At 43.8% G+C, this 24,274-nt stretch overlaps 1 long non-coding RNA gene across 1 annotated transcript; it reads right to left on the bottom strand.

Annotated features, from left to right (window-relative positions):
• Positions 1 to 8,913: 8,913 nt before the first annotated feature.
• On the bottom strand, positions 8,914 to 22,568 carry LOC122476050. Its single transcript, XR_006295374.1, has 7 exons — positions 22,479 to 22,568; positions 21,820 to 21,887; positions 20,248 to 20,301; positions 11,713 to 12,158; positions 11,564 to 11,632; positions 9,280 to 9,375; positions 8,914 to 9,172 (listed from the first exon to the last, which is right to left on the bottom strand). It is a non-coding gene; the product is annotated as an uncharacterized LOC122476050 (long non-coding RNA).
• Between the last annotated feature and the right edge of the window lie 1,706 nt (positions 22,569 to 24,274).

Genomic DNA, 24,274 nt, shown 5'->3' with positions numbered 1-24,274 from the left:
TAATCTTTATACCAAGGATAAACATCCAGCACATTAATTAACTATGGTTTTACTCATTTTTAGGTTAGAATAAACCTCTGTCTTGATAAAGTGCTTTAATGAAAATGTTTACTGAGCTTATGCTCTTGGATGAAATGAAAGGTGCTTGACCCATCCAAGGCAACACCTCTATCTCCAAATCAACCAAATATTATCTCGATATATAGAGTTTAAACAGAATCTTGATTAGGGAATTGGCTTTGTATTGTCTTCTGTTATGGCGTTATATACAACAGACACTGTACAGCCCTTAGATAAAGTACAGCCCTTAGAAAAAAATCAGTAATCAAACTGCATTTGGAGGTTGTAGGGCCATTAGTGTTTTAGTCAGTTGGTGATAGAAGCAGACTTTGCTTTTCACAAGTTTACTGGTTTGTGATACTAGCAGACTACCCAGCCACAACAGGCCCAAATTAATTCAGTAGAGTGGGATGGGGATGTGTGCTCTTAGTTCCTGCTAGAACATTACAGCATTGGAATTCTTGTTACGATTTATTCCAAGCCTCGAATCTGTATATCACTTATCCGCTGAATTGAACAAATTGAAAGTGATCACATTTAGGAACTATTGGTGGGAGGTTGGTGCTTCCTCTGCTTTAATAACATCTTGAGAGCTAACGGGGTTCACTGATGTTCCTCAAATCTATCCTACCTCCCTCTGCACAAATGAACTCAGTTGGAAGTCGAGTTTATTGATGTTTAAATGAGTATATTTGGCTCACTGTAGTGTCTATCTAAATGAACGCTGCTTTGGTGCATTGAAACTTAATGACTTACTCTGCATCCAGGTGAGAGAGGGAGATGTTGTGGCATTCAGGCAGGGGTGAGGACATATGGAACACATGTCTCCCAGCCAAGAATAGTTGCGATTTGAATTAATTTCTGAAATAAGGTTATTTTGATATTGGGATAAAGAAAGTTTAGGAATATCCTACTGAGGCTTGGAAAAGTAAAATAATAGCTGGGGGTGGGGGGAAGAAAGTAGGAGGAGTGCCCAGGATGGACTACTTACATATGTCAGTGTTTTCCTACAACTTCAAGCTTCCCCCTAGGGGACAAAAGATGTAAGCCATTTGGTGACTGAGCTTAGAATTTCTGAGGCAAAGTCATGGAAACCAAAGTTCACTTCCTATAAATACCAGTGATGTTATGACAGAACTCCTTCCTTGACTCCACATGCTCTCCAGCTACTGTCTCATTTCTCTGATATTCATACACAAAATTTTCAAGAGTTGTCTGTACACATTGTTTCCATGTCTTAACTTCCCAATCTCTCTTCAACTCACTCAAGTCAAACTTTTGACCCTACCAATTGATTGAACTCAGTTTTGCCAAGATAACCGGTGACCTTCAAGTTACTAAATACAATGGCATCTCTTCATTCTCACCTTGTTTGGACCTTCAACATCTTGGGACAATGTTGACTATTTCCTCCCTATTCTACTTTCCTGGCTTCCATAAAAATTCTTTTCCTGACTCCTCTGACATCACTGACCATGACCCCCCAATCTCCTTGGCTGGCTCTTTCTCCTACACCCAACTTCTAAATACTGAGATTCTTTACAGCTTGGACTTGGCTCTTCTTCTCTTTTTCTTTCCAAAGTCTTGTCCTATCTGACCTACTCAAATGCCATGTATTTAAATATGTTTACACTGATGTGCATAATACTTGTATCTTCTTTTTAAAATTTTTTTAATGTTTATTTATTTTTGAGAGAGAGAGAGAGAGTGCGAGTGGGAAAGGGGCAAAGAGAGAGGAGACACAGAATATGAAGCAGGCTCCAGGCTCCACGCTGTCAGCATAGAGCCCAATGTGGGGCTTGAACCCACGAACTGTGAGATCATGACCCGAGCCAAAGTCGACTGAGCCACCCAGGCACCCCAATATTTATACCTTCTGTCTCACCTCTCCTGAGTTCTAGACTTATAAATCCTGTTGTCTACGTGACACTGTTGCCTATAGACATTTCTTACTGAGTAAGACCAGAAAGGTACTCTTGGTGCCTCTTTCCCAACTCTTCACATGATATCCATCAATAAGTCCTGTCACTACAAATTTGATAATATACCTTGCAGTGTCCATTGCTATTCCTAGTCCCAGCCTACATCATCTTCCACCTGGACTAGTGCACCCACCTCCCAACTGGTTTTTCTTCTTCCAGTCTTATTCTATATTACAGTCCACCCTACACACAGTGGCAACTCTAGAATAAAACCCAAGTTCCTGTCATATATACCAGACCTTCCTTGCTCTGGCCTTTACCTCTCTAATTTTTTCATACTATGTTTTCAATGTTTTCATCTTTATTAACCATGTTCCAGTCATGCCAGCCTTCTTTTAATCCATTGAACATATCATACTCCCTTACACATCAGGGATTTTGCACATGCTGTCCCCTTTGCCAGGAATGGTAATTTACATCACTAATTTAATGGCATTTATTATGAGCCTTGTCAGTTCTAAGTGCTTTCCATGGATTAACACATTAAATTCTCCCATCACCCACGTAAGACAGGAACTGTTATTCTTTTATTTAACAGATGAGAAAATTGACTCATATTTAGTCATCTGAATGCTCTTTCCCCCTTTTCCTGTAACAACTTCCTCTTGTTCTTTTAGGTCTTAGCTGAAATATCACTCTTCAAGGATGCTTTCCTTGACTCCCCTATCCCAAGTGCTAATTTCATTCTCAGTACCTTGTTTTGGCTTTTATAGCATCAATTATTGCTTGCAATTTCTTTGTTTACTTGTGTTTTGTCTGCATGGGCTGGGGTTATGTCTTCCTCACTCACTGCTATATCCCCATAGCTCAGAATGGCACCTGACTCTTAAATCTTTGTTGAATGGATAAATGATGGAATGAATGACTTTTCATGGAACTTAATCAGTGAACTAGGGATAGGATAGGAATAGGATAGGGATAGGATAGGAAAGGGAAAGGGGTGGGTGGGTATATTGTGTAGAGACGCCAAATGAATCATAGATGTGGTACTCTGGTCCACATGACTTGTTCCATTTCATTCTCTTCTTCCTGAAACAACAACAAAACTAAACAAACCAACAAAAATTAATGAGAAAGAGCTTAAAGGGAAGAAAGGTTACTCATCTGTATTTCTCTGATCATGGCATAAGCCCTGAAGTAACAAATACCTACCAGGCACACACTCTGTGGGAGACACGGCATAGACAAAAGTGTGGAGGCAGGAATCAAGTTTCAAGGGGTGACTATAGCAGTCTGCCTAGGGTAGAGGGTTTGAGTATGAGTGCAGTGAGAGATAACTTCAGGAAATTAGGTTGTGGCTCTGAATGCCGGCCTAGGGAATGTGGATGTGAGTCACTGAAGGTGAAAAGCCACCAGAAACCTTTGTACAAGTTTAGGAATTACTGAGAATCATGAGACTCTCAATATATTACAGATATTAAATTTGTGGCCTAAAGGCCTTTCTGTTATGGCCTCAGCTTGTATTGAGGGAGGTTATAAGAAATGTATTTTCTCTATGCCATTTACTGTCCACCTCTATGAGAACCCACAGTTTCAGTGCCAGTAAAGCTATGTTAGATAAAGTTAGCATATATTTTCTTGTAGCTAATTGTGTTTCTGCCTTTGCTCGGGTTTATAGGAATCAGGACCTCAAATTTAAATGATTTAGATCATTGTGCGTGTCTTTTAATCTTGCATTTTTCTCTCCTATCATTCCATGCCTTCATGTTACTGTTAGATGTTATTTCTTTTTTTTAATGTTACTATTTTTGTTTTTATTTTTATTATGTATTTTGCATATTTTTATAACTTCCCATAAATCCTTTTTTGCTACAATGAGTTACCCTTTGAGTAATACATACACAAAAGAAAGGTTTCATAGGCTTAGACATGTTTTGGGGGTATATTATTCTTGTCTTCACTAGTGTAAAGGTGACATTTATTTATTTGACATGGGATTGGTGTATGGGTAATTGATTGTACCTTTTCCTTTAAAACAACTTGCTTTATCCTTGTAAGTCATTTGGTCCTCAAGAGGATGAAACAGGATTAATGGAGGAGAAACACTGGTATAGCAATGACCCTGCCTTAAATTTCATGGGGCCTGATGTAAAGAGTATTAAATGTTCCTGGGGAGTTGCTGTCCAACCTTAAAAAAATAATTAAGTGGTTACAGGGGGAACCATGTTCCACCTTGACTCTCTATCCTAAATGGGCGTCTGTTCAGAGGTTTAACACACCCAGGTCCCTTAGCATTTTCCTTTCCCTTTTAACTTTCCAATTTCCCTCCTCCCCTTATCCCCAATTGAAAGGAAGATTAAATTGTCTTTGGGACAATGGTTCTCTAAGTGTGGTCCAGGGATTTGGGGGATGTCCTTAAGACCACTTAGCGAGTCCCTGAGATTGAAACTATGTTCAAAACAATATTAAGGCATTGTTTATTGTTTCTACTTTCCATATTCTTAGTGTACCATGGAATTTTCCAAAGGCTACAAGACATGTGGTGTCACAAGAGATGAAAGATAGAACCAGACATGAGAATCTAGTTCTTTTCTTTAAGCTAGGCATTAAAGATATTTGACAAAATGTAAAACATTGCCACTCTTTTTACTGAAATTATTTTTATTTGAAAAATACAATATTTCAAAAAGAAAAATGATATGTTAACATGTGGGTTTACTATAGTCATATTTAAATGAATAAATCAATACATATATCAAAAATTTCTTACTTTTACTTTTAAATATGGTAAATATTGTTAGCGTTAACAGTTATTATGGAAGATGAACAAAAAAACCCCTACATTAAACAAAAGCCTTTTGGGGTCTACAATAATTGCTTAAGAATGTAAAAAGATCCAGAGGTCCCAAAGTGTGACAATTGCCACTTCATAACTACTAGCAAACCCGTAGAAACATTTCCTTTGTGAAGGGGAAGATGATTGAAGAATTAAAGAAATAGAATGCAAAGGTGGTATTGGTGAGGAAGTTAGGCTGGTGAGGAGCTCACATTAGACCAGGGCTCTTGGAGGGCAGAGGCTGTGACCTGCCCAACCCATCTTTCTCCTCCCCAATGTACAGCATTATATCTAGCACACAGGAGCAGCAAAATACAATTTGGATATTGACTGAATGGATGAATGAATGGGAAAACACAATTCATCCTAGGGAAAAGTACATTTGACATGGTGTACTAGGCCTAATTAGGACCAGTCCTGCCATCAGCTATCTGGGTGAGCATTCATTCATTCATTCATTCAGTTTGTAATTCATCCATTTATTCAATAGTTATTTATTGAGTACCTATTATGTGCCACATGCTATGTATAAGTCACATTATGCCTTCAATTTTCTCATCTCTAAAAAGGAAGCTCGAATAATCTGTGAAAACCCTTGTAGCAATGTCTTCCTCTGAATAACACCAGAACTCTATCTTTGTCTCTCTTGGATAAGCTAACACAAGAAGGAAGATAACTTTCCTCAGGCAAAAAGCATTGTCTGCTTTAAGTACTACTGCAGAAACTTAAGTGGCAGATGGTCTACTGCCTTGGTGTTTTACAGATGGAAACCATCAGGTTTGGAAATGAAAAAAAAAAAAAACTTGAAGCACGAAATCAGCTAGCTCCATCTAATTTCCTAGATCTATTTGGTATTAGACTTTAATTGAATAATTTCAATTTAGAGAATTTGGAGACCCTACTAGTGTCTCTCCCCTAGTAGAAAGATGATGATCAAAGGTCTTTTGTGAGAACTCTGAGATTTTGTGCAGTGAATGCAAGAGAGGAAATGGTGTCATGTTTGAAATGGACTGTGACTTTGGGAGAATGAATGCCCCTTTTCCTTTAGTCATTTGTCCACAACTTCCATTCTGGTTGGCAGAGTTTTAAACATTAAAGCTCCATTTGCCTGTTTCTTGGAGCCTTGTGTTAGGCAGTTTCCATTAGATTAGGCTGCAGTAACAAGCAACCCCCACATGTCAGTGGCTTACAACAAAAGTTTATTTCTTGATCACATTTCAGATCGTCTGTGGGTTGGAAGGGCACTGTTCCTACAACAAATATATTCTTCCTTTAACTAGGTTGAAGAAACAGCCACCATCTGGGATAACGGTTCTTATGGAAAATGAAAAAGAGACATGGCTGAATCACACGGTGGTTCTTCTATAGAATGTGGCATGTGTCACTTTGGTTCACACTGAGTTGGCTAAAGCAAGTCTCATGTGGCCTGTGGTCAGTGGGGGCAAGGAATATATTTCTTTCGCAAGGAGTCTTTGTAAATTGATGTTGTTTGGTGGTAGAAAGGGATGCATGTTTCTTATAGAAAGGGAGAGGGGACAATTGAGAACAATAATAGAATCTAGCAGATCATTTTTTAAAATTGAGGTAAAACTGATGTGTAACATTATGTTAGTTTTAGGTGTACAACATAATTATGCCATATTTGTACACACTGTGAAATGATCACTATAATAAGTCTAGTTAACATTTGTAACCTTACATAATTACAATTATTTTTCTTGTGATGAGAACTTTTCAGATCTACTCTCTTAGCAACTTTCAAAAATGCAATACAGTACTATTAACCATACTGTACATTATATCCTAAGACTTACTTATATTCTAACTGGGAGTTTGTATCTTTCACTTCCTTCACCTTTTTCTCCCATCTGCCCACACCTCTAGCAACCACCAATATGTTCTCTATATCTACAAGCTTGGGTTTTTTATTTGTGGGTTTTTTCTCTTCTTTTTAAATTCCACATTTAAGTGAGATCATATAGTATTTGTCTTTCTCTGTATGACTTATCTTTCTCTGGATGACTTATTTCACTTAGCATGATGCCCTTGAGTTTCATTATGCTATTACAAATGGCAGGCTCTCATTATTTTTTAATGGACATGTAATATTCTGTCTTCTTTACCTGTTCATTCACTGATGGATACTTAGGTAATCTCCATATCTTGGCTATTGCAAATAATGCTGCAGTGAACATAGGGTGCACATATCTTTTCAAATTACTGTCTTTGTTTTCTTCAGATATATGCCCAGAAGTAGAATTACTGGATCGTAGGGTACTTCTGTTTTTCATTTTTTGAGGAAGCTTCGTACTGTTTTCTATGGCGGCTGCACCAATTTACATTTGCACCACCAACAAGGGTTTCCTTTTCTCCACATCATCACCAATAATTGTTATTTCTTATCTTTTTAGTAATAACCATTCTAACAGGTGAGAAGCGATACCTCATTGTGGTTTAGATTTGCATTTCCCTGATGATTGGTGATGTTGAGCACTTTTTCACGTACCCATTGGCCAATACGTATGTCTTCTTTGGAAAAATGTCTGCTCAGATCTTCTGGCTGCTCACAACCAAAGCAACAGTTTTGGGCCCCCCATCTACACCCCCATCATCCGTACCCACACTCTATGCTCCAGCTTTGACAAACAGTTCTCTAATCAGCCATCCTGTTCTTCAGCTCCATGCCACTGGCCATGTGCCTTCTAGAATGCTTTTCCTCACTCAGTCTACTTGGGTCCTTCATGCTTAGCATGAATATGCATTTCAAGTTACTCAGTCTTGACGTTGTTCCTGGCCCTCCAGGAGAATAAACTGTCCCCTCTACGGGCACCCCTGAGTCACACTTCAAATACTAAGTTATGCTCTTTTCTTTTCATGTTTGTCTTTTCTGCTAGACCGTTAGTTTTCTATGGGCAAGAACTCTGTCTTAATTATCTCTCCATATGGTACATATTGCCTGGCCTGTAGTAGGGGCCCAAAAAGTGCCTTTTCAATCAATAATCGTGATAAATGATAGACTACAGGAAGGGGTTGAATAAAAGGTAAGATAGGATAAACAAAAGCCACACAAAGATTCTAGAATTTAAGCCTTAGGATGAGAAAACAGAGAGTAGGTCTGTACTCTGCACCGTGAGGGGGTCAACACTGCCTTGGGGAAAAGTGGCTTTAGTGTATATATGTCCTTAGGAAGATAAATTTATCACACACACACACACACACACAAAATCCTGAGTTACAAAGACCTACAGATTGGTTTTTCCTTTATGTAGTAAATAGGTCCTTTACGGATGTGCTAATTAGTCTCCTAGATTCTGAGATGTCACGCTGTTCCTGGGGTAAGACAACCCCCTGAAACTGAGTAGGCATGCAAAGGTAAGATTAAACAAGTAATTCTCTTGGCCTGCTGCACATACCATTGTTTAGCTAGAAAAATTAAATTCGTATTCAAGTTTCTCAGTGGGTTTAATAAATGTTTCAGGTGCATAGAACCACGTTTGAGGCAGGAAGGAGCAAAGCCATTTGCTGGGAGTGACATATTTATTAACCTTGCTGAGGAATGTAGGACCTGCATCTGGGATGCTGGTCAGGAAGTAGGAGAACCTGGCAAAGAAGGATGCAGAGGATTCCTGTAACACACTTGCTCTGTCTCCTGTAGCACAGTGTAGCTGGAAGGACAGTGCTTCTGTTATAGTATCAGGAGACCTGGGTTCCGATGCCAGCTCTGTGGTTTTGAAACTTGTTACCTTGGACACGTCACTTGTTACACTTTGCCCCCCAGTCTTGTCAATAGTCGCCATTTTGGGAGAACCTTTTATGTACTATGCACTATAGTTTCTCTGCTTTAACCTTGTTAGGTTCTTCTCATTTTTTTTTTTATAGTGGTAAAATATACATAACATGAAATTTGTCATTCTAACCATTAAAAAAATTTTTTTTAAGTTTATTTATTTATTTTGAGAGACAGAAAGGGAGGAGCAGAGAAAGAGAGAGAGAATCCCAAGCAGGCTCCACACTACCAGTGCAGAGCCCAACGCGGGGCTTGATCTAACGAATGATGAGATCATGACCTGAGCAGAAACCAAGTCAGATGCCTCACTGACTGAGCCACCCAGGTGCCCTAACCACTTTAGAATATAGAAGTCAGAGGCATTAAGTACAATCACAGCGCCTCTGCTTTAATCTGGCATCAACCCCGTGAGACCGTGTGATCATTCTCTTCCTTTCACAAATAAGGAAACTGAGGCTCTGAGAAGTAAGATGATTCTTAGAAGATTCTTGATGCTAAATAAAGATTCTTGGTAGCTATTATTATTATTTTCCCTTCAGGACACAGCCCAGAGATCCTATTTAAAACCTTAGAAAAGGAAAGGAGAGAATGTAAGTTCTAGATTTATTAATTTTCCTGATGTATTAGCAGAGACACATGTAGCAGCCAATGGAGAAAGTGAAAATAGCCAGTACCCCCACAGTCTTGCCTTCCCTGCACCTGGCAGATGGGTGTCTAGGCTCCAGCTTCAGTGCTGATCTCCCAAGGCTGACCCATTCCAACCACTGCCCCTGGAGAAAGGAAATGAGTTAAGCTTTTCTTCAGACACGTTTGTATTGATTCTGTCAGTATCGTGCTGCTTGCTGACAGGAGATAGATGGCTCATAACGCAGCTGGGCACAGCACATTACGTCCCCGTCTCGGAGCTCCTAAATCATTTCGAAATTTTAAATTCCCTAATCAATATTTTATGGCGAACACAAGACAGTGATCAGGCCTGCTTCTCTCCAGGGCATGTGCTCACATACTGGGACCAGTGGATGTGAGTGACTGGGGGGTCAGCCCCATCTGGGCAGGATTGAAGGCTGCATCCTCCTGAGGACAGTCACTCTGTCAAGCCAGGACCAGAAGGGCCTCAGAAGTCATGTGATCCCAGTGCACTCCTTTCGGGGCAAGAGAGCTGAGGACTTCAGAGATGACGAGGCTGATCCTTGGTCACCTGACTCCTTGCAAAAGAGTCAGTTTGTATGACTTCTAGACCAAAGCTGTTTCTGTGAAACCACGCCTAGCACAATGCCTGGCCCATAGTAGATATTCAACGAATATGTGTTTGGTGTGGAACAATTGCTAACATTCACAAAAAGCCAATGACTGGGCCAAATAAGGCCTTATGCTTCTTAAGCACTCACTAAGAATCAGCCTCTGCTCTAAATTCTTTACTTGTAAAATATCAGTCCGTACTCACCCGCTAGTGAAGTAGGGACTATCATTATCTTTATTTTACATATGGCAAAACTGAGGCTCTGAGAGAGGGCCTGCCTAAGGTCACATAGCTGGCAAGTGAGAAGGAACCTGTATTTGGGCTCAGACCCTGTGCCTTAACCACTGTGCTACATTGGCGCCCCCCTGACCCACCCCCCTCCCCTGGAGTGATTGAGTTTGTTCTTTCCTGGTTGTATTTGGACCTGTATCCACTCTGCACCTGTGTTTCATCACAGGGAAAAGACAGATAAAAGAAGAAAAAGGATGTTGGTTCTGTAACCAGCTGGTGGATCAGAAAGTAAGCAGTTGGCTGTCAGATCCAAGTTTTTCAATGATACTTAGTGAAGAAAGATGCTGAAAGCAAAGGCCAGGCTCCTCGGTGTTTAGAGGAAGTAGCAGCTGGTTGGGGGAGGACAGGACCTTGGTTTCCTGAGGTCTGTAGCAGGAAGTAGGTGCTCAACGAAGAAATTTCAATGATGCTGGCAGTCAGCAGGCCTGTTTAAGTGCTGCAGTAGAGAGAGAAAAAACAGAAGAAAAACCCCTCCAAACCCCATACGCTGGCTAATAAGGCCTTCCATACAGGATCTGGTCTCTCCCTGCCTTCTCTTGGGGTTTGCCCCCACTGACTGTGCTCCAGGACTCCTGCATCAGGACCTGCTTTACACCAGTTGTTCCCTTGGCCTGATGTGCTCATCCACATAATTTTCCCACTTCTGGCTCTTGCTTGTGATCTAGATCTCAGCCTACAACATCACTTGTGCAGAGAGGCCTGCCTTGTTCACCTAGTCTAAACCGAGAGCAAGGCCCTTCATCCTGAGTGTGTAGGCCAGCGCCTGACTTGTGGTAGGTGATGAGCAAATACCAGCTGAATGAAAGAAGGGATTTAGGGATGTTTTGAAGAAGGCTTCTCAGGTATCAGGCAGAGCACACTGCTCCTAGACCTCGGTAAGAAGAAAAAGGATAAAATAGCCCCGCCAAAGGGTCATTGGCCTGTGAGTGACCATCTCTTTGGTCAGGGATCTCACTTGCCACCTACTAGGGAAGCTTAGGCCACTTTGGGGCAGCTCTGATCCCTGCAAAGTTCTTCCTTACTTGGGCATGAAACCCGACTCTTTGTAGCTTTTACCCACTTACTGGTCTTGATTCAAATCCTGGGGCTACCTGGAAGCTATCCTCCATCAGCAGAAAGCTCCCAAGGCACAGAAAGCCCCACCGTTGTGGGCCAGCTGTGCAGGCCAGAAACCGGAGGGAATAGCTGTCGGGTCTGAGCAGCAGGGATCTTATGATACACCGTGTAGCAGTTTTAGCTGTCAGAGTTAGCTTGCTTTTCCCAGGAAACATGCAGGGAATTCTGGGTCAATGTTCTTGCAATCCTCCTAGAGCAGTAGGAGGTTTTGCCAAGAGCAGGGGAAGGAAAGCCAAGGACTTGGCTGTTTTCCCTTTAAAAAACCCTATTACAAATGTGGCGATAAGAATCACAATCTCTTCCATGCTCACGTTGTTTGATGTGTTGCAAAGCCCTTTCCGGCACATGATGGGGTGCTCTCATCAATCTTATCACTGCCTCTGGAGAAGAAAAGACTTGCATAAGATACTCTGCCAGCAAGAATTCAACACCCATGCCCCTCCCCCAGTGCTTTACTCACACACTATGGATGACTTCAGGCCTATCTGTGATCATGGAGTCAGGCTTCTCAAACCCAGGTTCATAAAAGTCACCTGGAAAGTTTGTTAAGATACAGATTCCTGGAGATTCTGGTTCCATAGGTCTGGGGTGGAGCCCAGGTGTAACAAGCATCCAGGTGATGCTGATGCTGGCGAACACCTGTCCGGATGGCCGCGACCAGCTTCACCATTGCCTCTCTCTGAACTCCAGTGAGTAGCAGGTAACTGTAAAAAGCATGCTGCATAAGGTGTCTCGTTTGATCTTATGAGGAGATAACTACGTTTGTTGTTTCCATTTCACAGACGAGAAAGTGATGGTGCAGAGAGGTCAAATAGCTCACCCGTAGTCCCTCATTTGGTAAGTGGCTGAGTCTGAATTTTGCTGGACATCAGAGCAGTGGATTTAACCACAATGCCATACTCCTTCCTGGAAGTGAGAGGGATTTCTGGCTAACCGGGTCTCCTGTCGTCATTGGAAGAAGGACCCTGCTTCCCACTGGGCCCTAAGATGAAAGCTGAGGTCCCTTGAGTCTAGAAAAGAGACTAAACTTCTTTCCAGGTGTCCCAGCTAACCTGACATCCAGGTGATCTCTATACTGCCCTAGTGCAGGCATCAGACCATACTCACAGGATCATGTTAAACTTCTGCTAAGCTCCAAATGCTTTTGTACAGGGCGGAGCAACCCTGGGCAAGACTGCCAAGCAAGTTTGTCGTGAAAACCTCCGTCCCTATGCACTCCTGCCTGTGCCCCCTGCCTCCACCCCCCCATTCTTCCCTCCATTCCTATGTGCTCCTGCCTGTGACCCCCTGCCTCCCCCCCCCCCCCACTATTCCCCCTATTCCTCCCTTCATCCCCATCCCGGCAAACCCCCTGGGTTCCTCCGCAGTTTCCCCGGTGAGTGATCCTCCTACGTGCTCCTCCCCATATGCTGCCCACTTCCTGCTTCCAGCTACTACGGGGTCCCCACTGCTTGCTCCTCCCTACGTCCCCTACTAGACTTTTGGAGCCTTCCTCTTTTTGATCTTTTGAACAGAATGACAATTATTAAACTCTCAAAATGCAAAGGTTAGCAAGTTCACGAGCAACTCCTTCCACAAGTCTTTGGAGAAAGTGATGGTGAACCAATAGAATTAATGTCTAGATGCTGAATTTCTGGCATCAAGATGGGCAGGCAGGAGGATTTGGGACAGCGGTCTTCCTTTCCTCCTTGTACTTTCCCTTCATAGCACTGAGCACAACAGTTGTCTTGTATTTTATCTGTTGGATTGCCTGTTTAACCACTGCCTTCCCACTGAACCGTAGACTGCATAGGGGAGTACAGATTTGATCTGTTTTGCTCTTACTGTTGCCCAAAACCAAGACATGTAGTGGGTCTGAAACTTAGCCACAACTCAGATGTGCTAACTGTACTGTTATTTTCTTAAAACTGTCACTAGGCATCATTTTTTTTGCTATAGTGAAAATACTTATTCCTGACAATTAAAGGTAGCTTAGTCAAATTCTGTCTCGATTTGTAGTCTTTTTTCACTACCCAGACAGTAAAAACGAACTTATTTATTTTACTTTTTAAAAAGTTTATTTATTTATTTATTTTGAGAGAGTGAGAGTGAAGGAAGGGCAGAGAGGGAGGGAGAGAAAAAGAACCCTAAGGAGGCTCTGCACTGCCAGTGCAGAGCCTGACGCAGGGCTCAAACCCATGAACTGCAAGATCATGACCTGAGTGGAGATCAAGAGTTGGACCTTAACCTGACCTAGCCACTCAGGCACGCCCAAACTCACTTATTTTAAATTCAAACTTTCTATCGGCATCCTTATCCCTCATCAAGTGTTCTCTCTTCTCCTACCTGGGGTGGCACTCCCTGCAGGAAGGAGTTATGGAATCATGTCAGCGAGGGGGAGGACGGTTCCTGTCTGGTTTGTGTTCGGGCTTCTGGTCCTGGCTGGCCTCTGAGGTGGAGCAGTTGGTCCTACCAGGTTTGGGAGCACTACCCTCTATTCTCACTGCATTGGTGGCCTCCATATCTGCAGCCCATGTAATGTGTGGCCTGTCCTTCTGGTTCAGAACAAGTGACCCTGACCAATGCCCTATGAACTCATGACAGGGGGCCTTTCTTTCCACTTGGAATTCTGTAAGCAACCACCTGGAGAGGTGCCCCAGAAGGGATAGGCTGAGTCCAATCAGGACACTCATGCCACGAAATTCTACTCCATGATTTTCGTTGAGCTTCTCCCCCTCCAGTGGAGGTAAACTGCTCCCACCTCATGTCTCCATCCTGCCTACTCTACAGAATTCAGAAAGACACTTTCATCTTCTCAAGTGCCAAGTTCTCTCACTGGAAAACCAGGTCTCTCAAGATTATTGTCTTCTCTGTGAACTTAAAAAATTGAACTTGAACGTCAAAGTCTTCTTCTTGGAAAATTTAATTCCTTGTTCTCTCTTCTACTCCATCCCACCCCACGTCATGGGTAACTCAGTCTATGAGGATGGAGGGCTGCTGGGCAACACAAGCCACCAAATCACCAGAAATGAAAAATATGTAGAATAACATTGCCAAAAATTATTCTGCTTAGCTTTAGGCACAAATATGTATGGAATAAACAATAGTGTGGGCTCAGGGTATATTCTGGGCTGAAATTAGGGCTCATTTTGAGGTCCTGAGAGCCTTAGAATGTTGAATAGATGAGGACTGATTGGCACTCTTAAATACAACATGCCAGGGAGAGCCCAGGGTAACATGGTGATGATTATGATGGTAACATTTAATTTACAAGTGTTTTTCCTACAAACTATTTTATAATTTATCCTTCGTTTTATTAAGCAATACATTGTATGAAGCATAGTGCTAGGACATGTTCCTATGCAAGGAGACAAAATTTATTAAGTTTCCAGCATTGATAAATTTTCCTCTTTCTCCAGCCCATCAAAAATAATCTTCTTGGGATGCTTGGGTGGCTCACTCGGTTAACCATCTGACTCCTGATTTCATCTCAGGTCATGATCTTGTGGTCCTGGGATCGAGCCCTGCATCAGGCTCTGTGCTGAGCATGGAACCTGCTTGGGATTCTCTCTTTCTCTGCCCCTCCCCACTCTCAAAATAAATAAACAAAGGAATGTTTATTACTTAAAAAAATTTTTTTTTAACATTTATTTATTTTTGAGACAGAGAGAGAGCATGAACAGGCCAGGGTCAGAGAAAGAGGGAGACACAGAATCTGAAACAGGCTCCAGGCTCTGAGCTGTCAGCACAGAGCCCAACACGGGGCTTGAACCCACGGACCGTGAGATCATGACCTGAGCCGAAGTCGGACGCTTAACCGACTGAGCCACCCAGGCGCCCCACAAATGAATGTTTAAAAAAGAACTGAAATTAGGAAGTACTTTAGGGGCACCTGGGTGGCTCAGTTGGTTAAGCATCTGACTTTGGCTCAGGTCATGACCTCATGGTTCATGGGTTCAAGCCCTGCATTGGGCTCTGTGCTGACAGCTCAGAGACTGGAACCTGCTTCAGATTCTGTCTCCCTCTCTCTCTGCACCCCGCTATGAATAAGTGTTTAAAAAACCCAGCTTTATATATATATATATGTGTGTGTGTGTATATATATATATATATATATATATATACATGTATATATATATGAAAGTATTTAAAAAATTCTTGTTATCTAGCCCAATTTTCTCCTCTTGTAGAAATGCAGAGTCTCAGGCACCATCCCAGATTTGCTAAATACAAATCTGCATTTTAATGAGTGAATTATACACATCACTGAGTAGTTAGAAGCTCTACTATAAATAATATTCACTCATCTCCTACCTTCTGATGCTGTGTCAGGTGTTCACTCTGCCCCTGATTCTTTGCCTCCTGTCCTGTCCTCTATCCCTTCTCTCCAGGGAAGATGGGAGCTGGGGCTCCTTAGGTTTATCTACCTTATAAAAACTTGCTCTGCTCTGTGCTGACAAGACATTTGCATTTCAGAGTCTTGTTTAGCTTTGCACTGCACTTCAGCACAGAACTTGAAGTTTCTCCAAGCAATGGTTTCTTGGGGGAATGTTGTCATGAGGGAGCGAGGCAGCTTTTCCTTGGTGACATTCTGTGCCTGAAGATCTGGATCTGGGCTTCATATTTGTTGCTCTCCAACTGTGCTGATGAGATCGTTGTGATCCTGTTATTCTCGCTGAACACAAACAGAGCTCATTGAACTTGGAAACTCCCCGACCTGGGTCTCCAGGTCGGGGTGGAGGAGTCTGCCCTGCCCCTCCCCAGGGAGTTATCCCTCTCTTTGCATGGATGTTCCCTGTAGTCTACCTACTGGGGACAGAGGTACTTGATAGCAGCTGGCTATTGTGCTCAGTTGCTGAATGAGGTGAAGCATCATTTGTTACAGTTATTTTTTATTTAGCACCTTCTGTATGCCAGGCACTGTGCTAGGTTTATGATTTTCATTTTATAGCTGATGAAATTAATTCTGAGAAACATTAAGTGATGTCCTCAAGGCCAAATGGCTAGTAAGTGGCTGAGCTGTGATATAATTCCAGGTTCATACTCTGAACTCTGAAATTCATCCTTTTGCTAAGTCACTTTTTTTTTTTTTAAAGAAATGTTTCTCCTTAACGGCGGGTGATTCCTAAGTTCTCTTAGGCAAAAAGGGACAGACTCTCACAATCTTGAGTCTTTGAGACCTCTAGTGCAGTGGCTCTTAAATTTTAGTGCACATCAGAATCAGTGGGCGGGCCCGTTAAAACACGTATTCGGCAGTTATGGGAGGGGGGACAGCATTTACATTTCTTACAAGTTTCCTGGTGATCCTGCTGCCACTGGCACAGGCCACACTTTGAGAACCACTGTCTTTATGGTTTGGGGAAGTGTGGGAAGCAAGGCACCTGTTGTTCCTAGCCTCTCCAGCCCATGGTGCTGGTGGGGCAATGTTGCCTTAACACCTGTGGCTTGCTTAGTGCTTCCTGAACATTATTTCACAGGAGAGCAGAAGGATGGTTATTTGCATGTGTTTCAATGTAGTGTCTCGCATCTGGGTTGTGTTTAGGCTGGTGCACTGCCCTCAACTCATGAGGGTCACCTGCTAACAAGCTGAGGACTTTAAAGGCATACAGTAACATAAGTAAAGTCCTGGAAACTGAAAGCATGTTGATTTATGGGCATTTCCCAGGAACTAGTGATCCAGTTCAGAGGGGAAAAAAACCCTGGCTCATTCTCCCTAGATGGCTTCTCTGAAATTTATAAGATTTGTAGAAATGGGATTCACCATTTGCCTTTCCTTAGAGTTATTATTTTTTAATCTGCATAGCCAAGGTTCCAAACAGGGTCTGCTTTGAATTTTTATCATCAAGCATGTTTGGGTGGACCACTAGGGGTCCATCTACATGGCAACCCAATAGGCATCCGGTCAGAGAGTGTCCTAATGTATGGAACGTTGGGGCTAATAGCACTGGGATGTGCAGTTAGATAAGGGCTGGTTATGAATGCTGGCTCTGCCATTTGACAGTTGAGGGTCTATAGGCATATTACTTAACTTGTCGGGGCCTCATTGTCTCCAGAATCAAGGCTGATATAAAAAATATTTAGCCAACAGATACGGCATGGGCATCAGCTTGTCAGAATGGATGGAGGCCAAATCAGAAGCAATGCCAGCTGTAAATAAGCCAGAGCCAGTGTGGACGACTGGCTTGCATTTTCAAATACGATGTGGGTTCCATCTGTGGTTTATCTCTATGCAGGGGATATGGGTTTTTACTCAGTAAGGAGGAGGTTGGTGTTTGTGTGTGTGTGTGTGTGTGTGTGCATGCATGCACGTGTGTGCTCTCAGAGAACAGCAGGAAACTTTCGTGGGACTGAGGCCACACATATTCTCTGTTCAGGGTCAGGAGGGATACCTCTTTTGGAAGCCTTGGAACATGGCCAGTTTGGCCTGTCCCACTCCCTTTCCACAATCTGGTAGCCCGCGGATATGAAGCCAAGAATGAGAGAGGATCCCATTGGTCAATCCATCTTACAGTGCTATCTTTGGAGAGAGGCAAGGCCAGAAGCTATTGAACATATAGAATATATTGAATTTATAGAAGCTGTTGCCTGAGATATTGAAAAGTACAAAAGAGTGTGTAAAGGCCTCCTCCCCCAGAGTAGAGGACCGGAACGTTCTTTGTACTGTCATACAGTCATTGGCTGTTCTGCTTTACCTCTTCTGGGAAATAGGACAATGCTAGTACCTACCTCATTGGCATGAACTGAGAGGGAAATGAGATAATTAATGTGAAACAATGGCACACAGTAGGAACTTAACAAAAGAAAACTTTGTGTTGGACCACGATCTCCTAGGCCATGTACTTAATGCAGCAGGAGCTCTTTGAGACTTGGAGGGGACTTAGTCTTACTGCCTGAGGGCCAGTAGAAGAGGGGGTTTTACCTGGGACGCTGTATGAACCTTGCTCATTGATACCTAAGCAGGTCCTTCTGGGAAACTTGTACTAAGTTCTAAGACAGATGAGCCATTTACTATTCTGGGAGAGTAAGTCAAATAAAAGTGCTATTGAGTTCTAACAAGCAAGATGGAGGAGGTCTTCCTATTTGAGGCCTCATGAGAGAATATCAAGGTTGATGGCAATAGTGTCTGTCACCTCTGTACAAACAGCTTGGGCAGCTGCAGAGGCCACGGCGTGGCTGGCCATGGGGTGAGTGACTGGGTCAGTGTCTGTGGAGATGAAGGAGGGTGGCCGTAGGGCAGTTGCACACCTCAGTGTCTTCCCCAACCTCAGATGTGGCCTCTGCTGGCCCTTGTGGGGGCACATGGCGTCCACGAAGGAGCAGGTGTAAAGAGGGGCTACTTTGCTCCAGTTCTAGGGACAATCAGTGATTCAGGCCCCTGGGGCCCCCCTGAGAACCTGGGGGAGGCAGGCGTCCAGCCACGTGGCAGGTGGAGACGCAGAGCCAGAGCCTTTAACGTCCTTGTGCTCTTCTGGGCCGCCACTGCCTGGGAAACAGCCACGGACTACGTCTGCATCCTCAGACGTTTCACCCTCTGTCACTCCCCCAGCTATCTCAGATGCTGTAGTCTTTACCCTACCCCTGGATTAATTTACAAGTTTGGCTGCTCTATCCGCCCCCTGAAACTCTTTTGTCTCTGGAGTCATGTGATTTGCTCCTTTGATCATCCTCTCACCTCCAACCCCCCTCCTTGGAAGTCTCCTTCCTCCACCTACATCTTTACCTCTGGTACCCATTCTCATTCTCACTCTGGGAAACTCTGGACTCAAGAGTTCAACTGCCACCTCATGGATGGGCCCCTAAATCTCCATCGCCATCTCCAGCCAGACACTCTTTCCTCAATATCTGGATGCCATCTGCATATTCTTCTTCGGTTCCTGCCAGGGCCATTGCACCAACCTCCTAACTTGGGTTCTCACTCCAGGCCCACTGTCTTCTAACCCACATGCTTCCTGCTGCCCAAGTGGTTTGTTTTGCTTTTCCCCAAAGTACCCATTAGATCCTATCCCCAAGCAGCTTCAATGGCTCACCAATACGGATAGGAAAACTGCCTCGTATGGTTTAAAAGCATCTTGCTCCTTGGGGTCTACTTCCTTGCCAGCTTCATTTCTTGTTACTCTCCCACCCCTATCTCCTACTCTCGCCTAACTGAACTTGTTCCATTTCTCAAATATGCTGTGTTTCCACCTCCTCCTGCCTTTAGACATGCTGTTATCTTTTTCCAGAATGTTCTTCCTCTCCCGTGTGCTGGTGACTTCTTTGTCATTCAGACTAGGCTGTAGAAGCACCTCCTGTGTGAACTGGAATGTGACAGACATGGACATAGCAGTCACACAGGACCCTACGCTCAGAAGATCCTCATATTTGGTTTAATGCTCTTCTGTCACCATCTTAAAATTCTGAGAATTTTTTTTTGACAGAGGCCCTGCATTTTTATTTGGCACCGAAGCCCATAAATTATGTATCTGGTCCTGCTGACACCCCCACAGCAACATATACACAGCACAGCCATGACACTTATTAGGTTGTATTGTGGTGGTTATTATCTGTCTGCTTCACCCACTGGCCTGTGGACTCCCTGGGGGCAGGGACTGTGTCTTGTTCATCTCTATTCCCCAGCCCACAGGACAATGGATGACAAACAGTAGGGGCTCAATAAATGCTTGCTGACAGAATTAATTCATGTCTGTAGGTCCTTTTTTCCCTGAGTCTGTGAGAACAGCCTTTCCCTTTTGAAAACATTTGCCATGTGAAAAGTAGGCACCAGAAACTGTGAGCTCCAGTTTCAATTTACTTTTTTTTTTTTTTTGAACTTGGCTTTATGATGTAACATAACTCCATTTACTTCTTGGAGCCCCAGTTTCCTTATCTGTAAAATGAAGGGTACGATGGAACAGCCCAACACATGAGGGGCTGCTGGGCTTCAGCGGGCTGGCTTCTCCACCTCCACCCCCTTCCCTAAAACTGGGTCTCTCAGGAAACTTGAGCGTCCTCACCCTTTGTCCTCATTTCTCCTCACCTTCTCTCTCACTCCCCTTCTTTTGTTTCTCATCAGGAAAGGCAAGGCCAGACTCTTCACTCAGCAGAAGCAGTGTTTGTTGACATTTGGAAAAAAAAATGAAGAGAAAAGTCAAAGATCCTTCAGAATCTTGGTGTTTGAATATTTAAAGGCAATGAATGCTAGAAACATTGACAGGTCTTGTGTCAGGCTTCATTCTGATCCCTCGGCCCATTATTTAGTCTCTAAACAACAAAAGTAGCTCCACTCGCAGGGGCCCTGTGCAGAACAAATTTGCTGTTCCGCCTTCCTGCCGGTCCGCTCCCTCCCCCAGCTGCCCTACTGCTCTTGGACTGTTCCTCACCCAGGGTGTCCAGTGTCTGGATGAGGGTGATGGCATGGGAGGAGGACCAAGGAGGAAGACCTCGTAGATGGGCTCTGGGACCCCCGCCCCTGTCTCCACCACCTCCACTGCTTTCCCCTAATGGGTTTCTGTGTAAGAGGTCACTGGAAAAAAGGGGTTGTAATGCTAGAAAATGCATGAAAGCCTCTGTCTACTGACCCAGGATCAGATCTCAGTTTGAGTGTGGGGCCTTGGCAAGTTGTACTGACTCAGTGGCATGACTCTTGTCAATAAAAAAGAATCCAAATTACTTAGGCTTTCTGTCCTTACTCTCAGCCGAATTACTGTGGAGGAGTCGGGGTCCTGGGTCCCATGTTTCCCTGGCCGTGGGCTGAGTTTGGGCTCAGGATCAGATTCCTTGCCAAAAGCTAGGACAGAGCTATTGGTAACATTGCCACAGACATCAAATGGCCTTAGACTCCACTTCTTGACTGAAGGGTTTGTGTACTTGCTAGGAGGCCATGCAGTGTGGGCCAGGGGGCAGGGGAGATCTGTTAGTTCTGAACACCCCTGTCCTCTTATCCCCAGATCCAATAATAATAATAATAATAATAATAACAACAACAATAATAAAATAACTTTTCCCCAGAGGACCTTCTGGTCAGCCCAGCCATGGAAACCATGGAACAGAGGAAAGCATGTGATGTAGAGCAGAAATGTTTGAGTTTGAGTCCCTGCTTTGTCATTTAGCTAGCTCTCAAGCAACTAAATGGGCCTGGTGCTATGTTACCTCCTGCAGGCAATAAAAAGGAATTTGCATTCTAATTGGGGAGAAAAAATCTTAACTTTCTGGGTAGCAAGACAGTTCTCTCTCTTCATCTTTAGCCCCTGAACAAGCCAGAGAGAAACCCAGAAATGGAGGAGGCGGACCTGGGCACAGTATCTTTCACCATGCAGGAAGGCTGGGAGGGGACAAAGGTAGAATAATCAGCTCAAAATTGCATTAATGGGAAAATTGCAATAATGGGATAAATGTGTGTCTTTCTAGCAGCCCTGGTGATGAGTTTTGGCAGGATGTGAATCCTTGCAGTTTGAGATGTGTCTGGTATATTTAGATATTTGGGGAAAGAGCAAACTACAAACTTGGATGATAAACCCTAAAGTCCTTCCTCCCCCCCATGGACCCAGAGCCCCCAAACACATGTCCAACAGCAGAAACTGGGGGCAGAGTAGACCTATCGTTGACTTACCACAGACAGCAGAGCCTGAACAATGGACGTCTTGATGCTACATAATACGTGCAGGGAGGGAGTGGGTTCTGGGTGTGTGTGGGGAGGGTAAAGAAGGGAGAACATCAGCAAAGGGTTAAATAAGATGGGGACTGAAGGAGGGGTGCCTGGGTGGCTGTCAGTTAAGCAGCTGACTCTTGACTTCAGCTCAGGTCATGATCTCACAGTTCATGGATTCGGCCCTCGTGTTGGGCTCTGCACTGTGGATTGGGGACTGGCTGCTTGGGATTCTCTCTCTCACTCTCTTTCTCTCTACCCCTCCCATGCACTCTTTCTCTCAAAATAAATAACTAAAGTTAATATGGGGACTGAAGGAAAAGGACGAAAAAGCAGCTTAGGAAAGAGGGCTTGGGATCCAGCGAGTGTCCATGTGCCAATTACAGGCATTATGGGGGTTCAACCTCAGAGAAGGGAGGGTTTCTTGAGGCACCAGGGATGCCTCAAGGAGCAGGCAGGATTTGAACTGACCCTAAAGGACCAGAAGATTCTGCAGACAGGCGGAGGGGATCGGTGAGGCCATTTCACGTGCGAGACTAATATGGTGAAGATGGCATGTTTTCAGTCCTAGCCTCTTTTGCATCCTCCGGTCTCCTCCCTCCAACTGGGCCCATACATTTCACCTGGAGCTGGCAGGGGCCGTGGCCCCTTCTCCTCACCAACAAGCCTGGAGCATTTACTCAGGCCTGGGACTGGCCTTTTCTGGGGTTTGGAGGAAACACAAACAAGCCGTGCCACGCCTGGGAAGTCTAAACAGAGGAAGGCATATTTCACATTTCCAATTATGACACAATCTGGCCCGTGTAGAAGTGGGAGCCTGTTGACTTTAACGGCCCAGCTGCTCTCGTCTTCCTGACAGCAGTCGAAATATCCTCTAAGCAGAGGGGAGAACAGTGTGAAGTTCTGATGAGAGTCCTCCAGGATGGCCATACAAGAGCAGTGGTAACGTGGCCCTGGGGGCCTCTGTGCTCCCGTCCTGCACCATGCATTTCTAAATGTCAGTATTTGCTGAGAGGAATAAGCCCCATATTTCTTACAATTCCCTAAGAAATGTAATTTATTTGAGCTTTCCATTGCTTTCTTTTCCTGACCCCTTCTCTCCCTCCTACCTTCCTTAAGAGGAGGCAGCTGGAAAAAAACCTTTCTTTTTTTAAATTAAAATTTAAAAAAATTGTTTTTTACATTTATTTATTTTTTGAGAGACAGAGAAAGACAGAACACAAGTGGGGGAGGGGCAGAGAGAAAAGGAGACACAGAATCCGAAACAGACTCCAGGCTCTGAGCTGACAGCACAGACCCGACGCGGGGCTCGAACTCACAAACCATGAGACCATGACCTGAGCCGAAGTCGGACGCTTAACCGACTGAGCCACCCAGGCACCCTTATTAAAAATTTTTAAATGTTTGTTTATTTTTGAGAGAGACAGAGTGTGAATGGGGGAGGGGTAGAGGGAGAGGGAGACAGAATCCCAAGCAAGCTCCAGGCTCTGACCTGTCAGCACAGAGTCCAATGCAGGGTTCGAACCCACGACTGACCTAGGCAGAAGTTGGATACTTAACTGAGCCACCCAGGTGCCCCCCAAAAGCCTTCTTTCTTTCTGACCATCACAAGCTGTGCCTGCCTGCTTTCCCCAACCCTCAGGCCTTTCCCTCTCTTCCTTAGATCCCTGTGCAAGGCTTTTCTCTCCACCAAGAAGGGACAAACCCCTCTGCCAGGGTTTTTCAGATAGGGCCACTGAACCTGCTTTTGTCTCATGGGTTTCTAACTTCTAATTACCTTTGAATGCCTCACCTGCTCCTTCCTATTCACCTTTTGAACCCCATTACTTGTTTCCTGCCTTATAAAAGAGGCCATACCACAACATTAATTGCAAAGCAATGGAAAATGTAAGTGTAGTAGAAAATAGGATTCATCTCTCTTCTAAAACAAGTGTATGGTTAAAATGGTTTATTCATTTGCAGTTCAATCCCTTGTTCCACCAACAGAAGAGCTGGTACAGCTGCTTGGGCTTCCTGGTGAGGGTTGGTATTAGCCACCAAACCCTTTTATCAGTGTTCATATTTGAGGTTTCACTGTAAAGCAGTTAAGTGTGATTTTTTTAAACATAAATATACCAGTATCTTGTGAGATGAAAACTACCCTCTTCAAAGTTGTGAGCTTATAAGTACTCCACATGTGCCACTTGCGTGTTTAGAAATGATGATGCAGTTCTCTATCAAAGTTTCATCTGGTTCTGTTCATAAACCACCGAAATAGGTCAGAAAGTTCGGTAATTTTAGCATCTAAGTTATGTTGGCAAGATAGCTTCTTCCACGTGCAAGTGGCTTAAAAAGTCGTTGTCAGGTCACGTGTCCCGATTTTTGGCTTCAGAAAGTATCACTCACCACAGTAACCATACCCTCAGGCCCACGGTGCTGC

Source organism: Prionailurus bengalensis, chromosome E4, assembly GCF_016509475.1.
Source record: "Prionailurus bengalensis isolate Pbe53 chromosome E4, Fcat_Pben_1.1_paternal_pri, whole genome shotgun sequence".
NCBI lineage: Eukaryota > Metazoa > Chordata > Mammalia > Carnivora > Felidae > Prionailurus > Prionailurus bengalensis.
The sequence above is the reverse complement of the archived record's forward strand: the minus strand, read 5'-3'. Positions and strand labels throughout refer to the sequence as shown.